This window comes from Podarcis pityusensis (assembly GCF_964106645.2).
Source record: "Podarcis pityusensis genome assembly, chromosome: 12".
NCBI lineage: Eukaryota > Metazoa > Chordata > Lepidosauria > Squamata > Lacertidae > Podarcis > Podarcis pityusensis.
Window position 1 is genome coordinate 57,435,263 of NC_138037.1, and position 9,814 is coordinate 57,445,076.

Consider the following 9,814-nt stretch of genomic DNA (forward strand, 5'->3'; position numbering starts at 1 on the left):
GTGTGGAATGGAAGTGTGTAAAACCCACACAGAGGATGTCTGTTTCCAACCCGCTTGTGAAGATTATCAGAGATCGCAAAGAAAGGAATATATGATAACAACAAGAAGATGAAGAAAGTAATAAAGAGACTATCTGGAAAGAACTGGATAGAACTGTTTAATTAAAGCAGCAATATAAGTGATGCTTGGACCCCCGTTCGGAGCTTGATGTATGGGTACCCCCAACAAAATTTAAAAATCTGGCTGTATAATTTGGAACTAATGTGATTTGGAAATAATGTGATTTGATTGGCCTGTTAATAAAAATTGTTTTGTTTTTTTAAAAAAAAGAGAAATAAAATTTTCAGCAAGGCAATGTAGCAATTTGTTGGACCTTACATTCTTGGCAGAGTTTGAGTTCCAGCAGATATCAGGGTAGTTGAAGTCTCCCATGAGTACTACTTGAATTGTGAATCTTTGCACTTAGAAAACAGCATACTTTCCAGGACTTCCTGCTACCTTTGCACAATGCTGCCTCTGTCCCACTCAGTAGGGAGTCACCTACCACCACCACATGTCTCTTCCTCCTCTGGGGAGTGTCAGGAATCGTTCAGTAGACTGTACTTTCCACAACCATCTCAGTGTGTTCTGATGGTTCAGTCGGTGCAGCACAAGACCCTTAATCTCAGGCTTGTGGGTTCCAGACCCAGACTGAGCAAAAGATTCCTGCATTGCAGGGGATTGAACTGGACGACTCTCGTGTTCCGTTCCAACTCTACACTACTGTGATTCTATGAGGTCTGCAACTGCTGTTCTTGCTCTTTTGGAAAACAGATTGCTAGCAGGATATGAGTTTTTGGCCTCTAACCTGGGAACATTTTTGCAATACCTGCATTTGGGCTAACATAATGAATCTTCCCTTCTTGTCTGTTGGAGTGTATATCAATATTATTAGGATAGATGGCAAAGTCAGGAGTCTTATGACTTGATAACTTCCTGCTCCTTCCACTCAAGTTGCCTTTTCCAGACTGCAATTCCCTTTCTCTGAGATCATAACAAGTAGGTCATCAGCACACTCATCCACAGTCAGCTGGCAGGGCTACAGCCTGAATTCTTGTCTCCACTAACCCAACCAGGATACCAATTATGGCATTCAAACAAGAAACTTCCTTTGCCAATGTGATGATTCTACTAAAGTAGGGCTGCCATATTTCAAAAATTTGGACACAAAAGCAGTGGAGCTTTTGTTTTGGCAAAGAGTTTTGATTTTTTTTTTTTATGAAATTCACCAAAAACTACATTCCTGACATGGGCTGCCATACATCTGGATTTTCCCTGAAATTTCAACAATTTCCGTCCGGACGCTGTTTGCGAGATTTGAATACCGGCCATGTCCGGAAATTCTGGATGTATGGCAACCCTAGCTAATGATTCCCTCTGCTGTTTGTTTTGTCAAGAGACATTGGTCATGTAAAGGTTTCCACAGTGAGGGAGTTTCAGTCTTGTTCTGGCCGACTATTATGCCAAAATTGATATTATGCATTGCTGAGGCTTCATTATATGGAGGAAGCTGAGGTTGCCTGGGAGCATATTATCAATTAGAGGAATGCGGTGTATGGGGTGCTGGGGGAGGGGTAGTACCTCTGATGGGGGACACATTGTGCTCCTTCTTGGGTAGTTTGTCCAACTTTGGTCCCCACCCTGCACTCAGCTGTCAACTGTGGCTCCTAGAAGCTGTCAACATGAGACAGTGGCCACACCCTGGGAAATAGCTTCAGCTGGCTGGCTAAACCAAGTGAGGGTCTCAAACCCTCAGTGACTTAGGGACTTCCCTGCATGAAGTGACACAGTGTGGTATTCTGGCATCAGGTGTGTGCCCTGGGGCATGGATGGTGAATGGGGTCTGCTGTGCCAGCCCAGCCCTCACACCAAAGCTGCTGGAGTGACCCCCAGAGCCAAGCAGGGCCGCACTGCCCAGCCAGCCAATGAGGCCCTTGGCAGACAAATGTCCCAGGCACCTGCAGAAAGGAGTGTCAGGCCAGGCTGCACTGGGGTTGCCCTTTGCCCGCCTCTGTGCCCACTCACAATGTCCCTCTATGCCCACTCATTTTTCAGGGAGCACGCCAAGTGAGGCACGAGCAAGCACTGGTTGGGCAGCCATTCAGCAAGAGGGCTGGGGCAGCGAGGCCAGGCCAGGCTCTGGGGCCAAGAGAACCCCAGAGGTAGGCAGGGGAGGGCAGGGAGCTGGGGATGGGGCTCACCAGGATGTATCTGGATCAGATGGGGATCCCCACAGAAGCCAGCATCTGCACTGTGTGCCCAGGGCCATGGCCTCCCTGGTCCCCCCACACTGTGTCCCTGCCTGCATGTGAAGACAGGCTCTGGTGGATTGTGCAGACAAGACCAATAGTAGATCCAACGGTCAAGAAGGCAGCTTCTGCCCATGTTGTAGAGGGAAGTGAGGGGCTTATGTGGCTCATCCACCTGGGAAGGTAGCCCATCTTGGAGAAGGAAGACTCTGGTGTTAAATCTCTGCTGCCTTGCAGGACATCTTTGGAAGGAGAAAAGGCTAAAGAGTAAACTCTACACAAATCCTGAATGGAGTCCATAAGGCGGTTGGATGGCACCTTGTACATCTCCTTCTGGCAGCTCCTGAAGCCAGCTGGTGCCAAATGTCTTGCTCTGCTTTAGAATCATAGAATCATAGAATCACAGAGTTGGAAGAGACCACAAGGGCCATCGAGTCCAACCCCCTGCCAAGCAGGAAACACCATCAGAGCACTCCTGACATATGGTTGTCAAGCCTCTGCTTAAAGACCTCCAAAGAAGGAGACTCCACCACACTCCTTGGCAGCAAATTCCACTCTCGAACAGCTCTTACTGTCAGGAAGTTCTTCCTAATGTTTAGGTGGAATCTTCTTTCTTGTAGTTTGGATCCATTGCTCCGTGTCCGCTTCTCTGGAGCAGCAGAAAACAACCTTTCTCCCTCCTCTATGTGACATCCTTTTATATATTTGAATATGGCTATCATATCACCCCTTAACCTCCTCTTCTCCAGGCTAAACATGCCCAGCTCCCTCAGCCGTTCCTCATAAGGCATCGTTTCCAGGCCTTTGACCATTTTGGTTGCCCTCCTCTGGACACGTTCCAGTTTGTCAGTGTCCTTCTTGAACTGTGGTGCCCAGAACTGGACACAGTACTCCAGGTGAGGTCTGACCAGAGCAGAATACAGTGGCACTATTACTTCCCTTGATCTAGATGCTATACTCCTATTGATGCAGCCCAGAATTGCATTGGCTTTTTTAGCTGCCGCGTCACACTGTTGGCTCATGTCAAGTTTGTGGTCAACCAAGACTCCTAGATCCTTTTCACATGTACTGCTCTCAAGCCAGGTGTCCCCCATCTTGTATTTGTGCCTCTCATTTTTTTCACCCAAGGCCCATCTGGACAGCCCAGGACCTCCAAACACATGGCCCAGGCTTGCACCCCAGGAAGGTCATTTTGGTGCTGCTAACAGAGCAGCTTGACTTCACCCCTGGAGGCACACTCCATTGTCTCTTGTGTGTGCGAATGGTAGAGGGACGAAGATAGGATGTCAGTGATGAGGCTCTTGTCTCAACACAGGGAGCAATTTATGTACCAGCAGTACATACCATGCGGGCTAATCCTTGTTCCCAGAAATTCCACTGTCCTTCAGTAATTTTGAAGTAATGACGGGCTATATCAAACAAGAGTGTAATCTGTCATTTTTCATTCCTTTTACTGATAAGTATTCCAGGAAAACAGGTTTTTTTAAAAAATCTTTTGAATAAAGACTTCCTATTGACAAGATTGGGTTCTAATGCTTTCTTTCTTTTTTCTCACCAAGATGAATCAATACATTTTAAAATGCTACATAAATAACCATCTTTCTGTAATAACCTGCTTTTCCAGGAAGCCCTCCTGCAAATTGCTCTTTAAGTGTAATCCACTCAGACACACTTTTCTAAAGATGTGTCATATCATACATTGTGGTCCTTTGTGTATACCTTGCCTAGCCCCAGAGTCTAAGGGTATGTCTGCATGCCCTGGCAATTTTCTGCAAAAAGAAGAAATGAGCTCTCTGCCCTCGTCCTTCCTCCAGAATACCCCACTGCTTCTCTCTGTGGGCATGTCATGCCCACCCCAGGCCACCAAAAGATGTTCTGCTATCTGCCAAGCAGTCAAGCAACTGCCACACCATCCCTCTTGTGCACCAACTAACTCCTCCATGTCAACCATGTGGCCGCTGTTGCTTTTTCTCCTCACCCCACAATGTCTCGCTCTGAAGAAGTGCCCTATGTTGTGGCCTAGAATCCTTCCTAAATAAGGCACTGGGGGTGAATTGGCCTCAAAAAGCACTTTGGGGAGAAAAATCCTGCTTTAAGTTTAACAGTCCAACTGCTGCTAAACTTAAACCTTCTCTGCTGCCTTTGGAGCAAAGTGGTGGCATTGCAGGGGCTTCTGAGGGGACCTGCTGCTGCCAACGATCCCTGCAGCAATGCCTCCTATTGCCATGCTGCAGCCTTCCAAGATGCAAATTTATTCAAATAATAAAGTGATAGCAATAGCGAACTAGGCAGTGGTCACTGCTGACAGCTCCACAGCAGATTGGGGGGAACAGATGGGTCTGTGGGTGTGGGGTGGCAACATGGACAAGCTGGGGTGGGGGTGGGGTGTCCATTGCCTGAAACCAAAGACTTACTGTGGCCAATCCTGCTCATAGCTAGGCACATTGACTGGCTTTCCCCAGCCCCAGGAGTGGCTGGCATGGTGAAATGGAGTTGTGCTATCACCCTCCCGATTGCAGAGTTGTCCTTCCTGCTTAGCAACAGAGTCAGCCTGCCCACGAGGCAGACGGAAGCAGCCTCTTGGGGCAGTGGGCTCCTGTGGGGTGGTGTCACTGCCACTGAGGTCACACAGTTTTGGCAACAGACTCCAGTGAGATCTCGCCAGAAGCCACGGTGACAAAGCCGCACAACCTTGGTGAGACAGGCTTTGGTGGGTGGTGGGGAGGAGGCAGTGGCACCTTTGGGTTTTGCCTGGCACCATAGCTGTCAACTTTCAGATTTGAAAATAAGGGATCATCAGCCTCACCTGTCCCGTGGACAGTCTACGGGATATCTAACAATCCGGGATAGCAGCGGGAAGCAGGGAGGAAACGGCACTGGAATAAGGGAATTTCCCGCAAAAAAAGAGGGAAGGTTGACAGCCATGCCTGGCACAGCGAAAAGGGATGATCCATGGGGGATGGGAAGGGTAGCGTCAAGGTCAGGGCTGTACACTGGTTGAAGCAAGCTGAGAAAGCCCCAACCTTGCTGCTGCCCTGTCCTGCCTGCCTTTCCTGCCTTGATTCTCTCCCAGTTAAGAGGCGGTGATCCTGCTGTTGGGTGGGTGGCAACTTGGCACCTCTCCAGATCCCATTTGTCTGAATTCCAATAGTGAGGATTGAAATAGAATTCCCATGTAGAGATCTGAATTCCATGCTATCCTTGCAACAAACCACACAGCACGTTAGGCTGTGTGATTATGACTGACTCCAAGCTCTCCAGTGAGCTGTTTGGCTGAGCTTCCGTATCACCCCTAAACAGCACCTTGTCCTCAGCAGCAGCTCTGAAAATGGCATGAAGGCAGCATGCAGAATATACAAATTTCTACACCATCCCCAATTCCCCTGCTAAGTTTGGAATGGATGTTTCAAAGTGCCTTTCTTGCTTTGGCATCAGATTAATAATTGAACTGACAGAGATCTCAGAGTAATCCATCTTCTTATGAAGTCACTCCCAAATTTCACCAAAACAAAATTCAAGGAGAATTTGCAGTATTCCACTCAGGTGAAAAGGGAGGCGGGTGGCGCTGTGGGTTAAACCACAGAGTCTAGGATCAGAAGGTCAGTGGTTCGAATCCCTGCAACGGGGTGAGCTCCCGTTACTCGGTCCCTGCTCCTGCCAACCTAGCAGTTCGAAAGCACATCAAAGTGCAAGTAGATAAATAGGTACCGCTCCGGCGGGAAGGTAAACGGCATTTCCGTGCACTGCTCTGGTTCGCCAGAAGCGGCTTAGTCATGCTGTACGCCGGCTCCCTCGGCTAATAAAGCGAGATGAGCGCCGCAACCTCAGAGTCGGCCATGACTGGACCTAATGGTCAGGGGTCCCTTTACCTTTACCTTACTCAGGTGAAACCCTGCAACTTTAGGTGGAATATTGGTCAGTAATCTAATGGAAAATTCAAACAAGTTTCAAAAAGTTTTGTGAAATTTCTCACGAGGGATTTGCACATCTCATAGGCTACTAGATTTTTTGTGGGCTGCTAATGTGCGCACACACACACACACACACACAAACCTAGCATGGGACCAAGGCTGCCCAGACCTCCCTGTGGCTGCTATTTACATAACAAACATACACTCATCAGGCGCATTCACAGTTAACTTCATGCCTAGCTTGGCTCTCAGATGGCATCCAGATTCAATAAAGGCAAGAGCTTAAAGGTTCCAGTGCATGGTGTGCTTCTCTGAATTGGAAAAAAAATGTTTCTGTTGGCTGGTGTCCTAGAAACAGCAATAGCTGTGAAGGTGCTGTGTGGATTTTATGAGCTGCTTCTCAAAATCCAGTGCAGCCACAATGTCTGTTATGCTGAGGAGGATTGAGGTTCAGGGATTCATGGTTTTCACACACAAAAGGCTGACTAAACAACCCACAGCGACCACCACCAAGTGGTATTCCAAACCTTGCTCCCACCTTTGATGCCCCCTTCTCATCATGCTCCTGTTGGATGTGACATATCCCTTTTGCTGCGTTCCATGGGCTTCTTTATGAGATCTCAGTGCCAGGATGTGACTTCCAGCAACAAGAACCAAGGAGGGAAGGATATTCTGCTGTTCTGTGAAATATATTCAGCTGAGTTCCTTGGCTGTTTAGAATCCTAATGCGACACTCAGGCAACATCTTCCAGCCACCGAGCATCGTGGAACAGATTGTGTGCTCCATCCCTAGCGGGAAGATTTATGGGATTCTATTTTTAGGATTTAAAGATTTTTTATTTTATTTTTCTGCATCTCTGTGCTGTTCATTTGGCCAAACTGTAATATGCTAATTAAACCTTACGACCTGAATGATAAAATGCTTAGGGAGGCTCACTAAGTGCCCAGTTGGATGAACATTATACTAATCTTGTGGAGTCCCCTTGCCCCCATATAAAGCATCTTGCATTCTGAAGCAAATGTATTGCTGAATTGCTAAATTCACATTTCTTCCCGTTAGGGCTGAACATTCCATCTAGAGCCCCCCCCCCCAACATTCAACTTCTGATTTGGGGGGGGGGTCCCGTCTTGGATGGGTCAAATTCATACTATTCACTGTCTTTCTGATGTTGAGGGGTGAGTGCCTTCGCTTATGTAGTGAAAACTGCGCTGGCCACCATAAGAGAAAAATACTGGTAAGCTTGGGGGGAAACCAAAATGTACAAAAAATGCAGATGTACAAAAAATCAATTGGGGGGGGGGAGAACTCCTCCCCACAAGCAGCCCAGTGAGAACTGAGCTTATCTAGTGACTACACAGTATACAGACATGGTTGGGGCAGGGTGGGGACGGAAAACTGGGGCAGAGAGGGGGTACAATGGAGTAGCCTCAGGCTCCACTTGTCCTCCAGCTCTTCACTGATGATCGAGCTGCTCAGTCCTCCGGCTCCTCTTCTCATATCATGGGTCACTTCCTGAGTCAGGCTTGCTTATATAATGTTTAAACTAGACTTTCTGTGCTGGAGGATGCCATATCAGTTATTGGGATGAAAAAATTGTAATACAGAATTGCACAACAGCATGCTGATGCCACTGATTTTAGTAGCCATTTTCAGTAAATACACTTTGAACACTTTGAAGCAGTGAATAAAAGAGCTGAAAAGTGATGCCCTGTTTTGCAAATAATGAACATGAATTTAAACATCAGGAAGAACTTTTTTTATGGTAAGAGCTGTTTGATAATGGAATGGGCTCTCCTTCATTGGAGGTTTTCAAGCAGAGGTTGGATGGCCTTCTGTATGATTTAGTTGGGATTCCTGCATTGCAGGGGGTTGGACTAGATGACCCTCAGGCTCCCTTCCAACTCTACAATTCTATGAAGTTAGTAATTCCATCATTCTGCTCTTGTTATTTCAGAAATGCAGATGTTTATGATTACACCTTGTTACAAATAACACTGAGAACTTCATTGTGAGTCCCACAGCAAAGAAAATTGGACTGTTTAGTATTGTGGCTAATTCCCCTGAGGCTGAGGCCAACTTCATAGGATCTATTTTTGAGGATGTGTAAAAGTAAGGTGTGAAGAGGTCCAGTGTGTTTGCAAACATATGAATCGTACAAGCACATTTATCAGAGAGACATGGCTTCCTATCTGGATTTGCCTCTGCATAATGTCTCCAGTGCCTCAGTGGGAGACTTCTTAGGACTCCATGTGCACGGCCAGAAGGGCCTTAGGGGACACAGATATCACACAAGACATGCTAGAGCTCAACCCTGCTCTGCGCATGCATTAGATCACAGCCAGAATAGCTCAGTCGGTAGAGCATGAGACTCTTAATCTCATGGTTGTGGGCTTGAGTCCTGCATTGAAGAGTAGGGGTTGGACTAGATGACCCTCGGGGTCCCTTCCAACTCTACAATGCTAAAATTCCTCTATGTTTTATGTGCACTAAATAGGTAGGCCAGCAAATGACAACCGCCATATCTGGATGTGGGTGTAAGGACAAGTCTAAAATGATTGGACCAGAAAGCTTGGTAAAAACTTTCTGGGAAATGATATATAATGATTTGGGGGGAAATGTTGAAAATAACCTTTTCTAAGAAACCAGAAGCTTTCCTTTTAGGAATTTTAGGTGCAGAGATCCCGAAGGACCAGAATAAATTATTCATGTATTCAACCACAGCTGCCTGAATGTTGCTGGCCCAGAGATGGAAAGAAAATACAGTTCCGACCAAGGAGGAGTGGCAGGTAAAACAAAACTATGCTGAATTTGCAAAACTTACAGGAAGAATCAGGAGCCAGGAAGAATCAAACTTTAACAAAGAATGGGGCAAGTATAAAATATATTTGAAAAATTATTGTAAACAATTACACTTATTAGTAGGTCTGACAGAAGACTTGTAACAAAAATCCATGCAAATGGACTGATTAAGGATTTATAATAGTTGGAGTTAGTGATAAAATGCAGAATGAAAATGTAAACATAAGGATCCACAAAGGGGGTCAAAGGGGATATGATATCTGTGTTGTTGTTGTTGCTGCTGTTGTTGTTATTATGGTTTGTAAAATGGAAAATGCAAAAATAAAAATTTAAAATGATCTGACCGTGTTTCAGAAATCCAGCAGACACAGAAATCCAGCGGTTCGCTCTTTCTGGTCCCACAGTATACAATGGGAGAGAGTTAAAACACATTAATTATAAGCTTCTGTCAAAACCAGCAGGGCTTAAAAAATGCACCTTTGACTGGATTATGCCTGTAACTCTCAGAAGAGAAAGTGGGGACCCTGTATATCCGTGGCACCAGAGAGCTCAGTTCCCTCTGCCCCATGGAGCATTTGATCCCAGCTCTATAGAGGAATGTATGCTGTGGCTGCATTACCCACATCAGTACTTTTAGCACTTCAAGCACTATAATCTGCACAGTAATATAAACATCCCCCTCTCCATCTGGTAGCTGGGCATACCTTCCTGCAGTGGTTGAAATAATAGCCTATTTTGTCTTCTTCTTTTTCAGTGTAGTGCCTTATTTTCTATTCCAAGTCATACTGGTTGCTTAGGGCATAATTGTTTGCTTT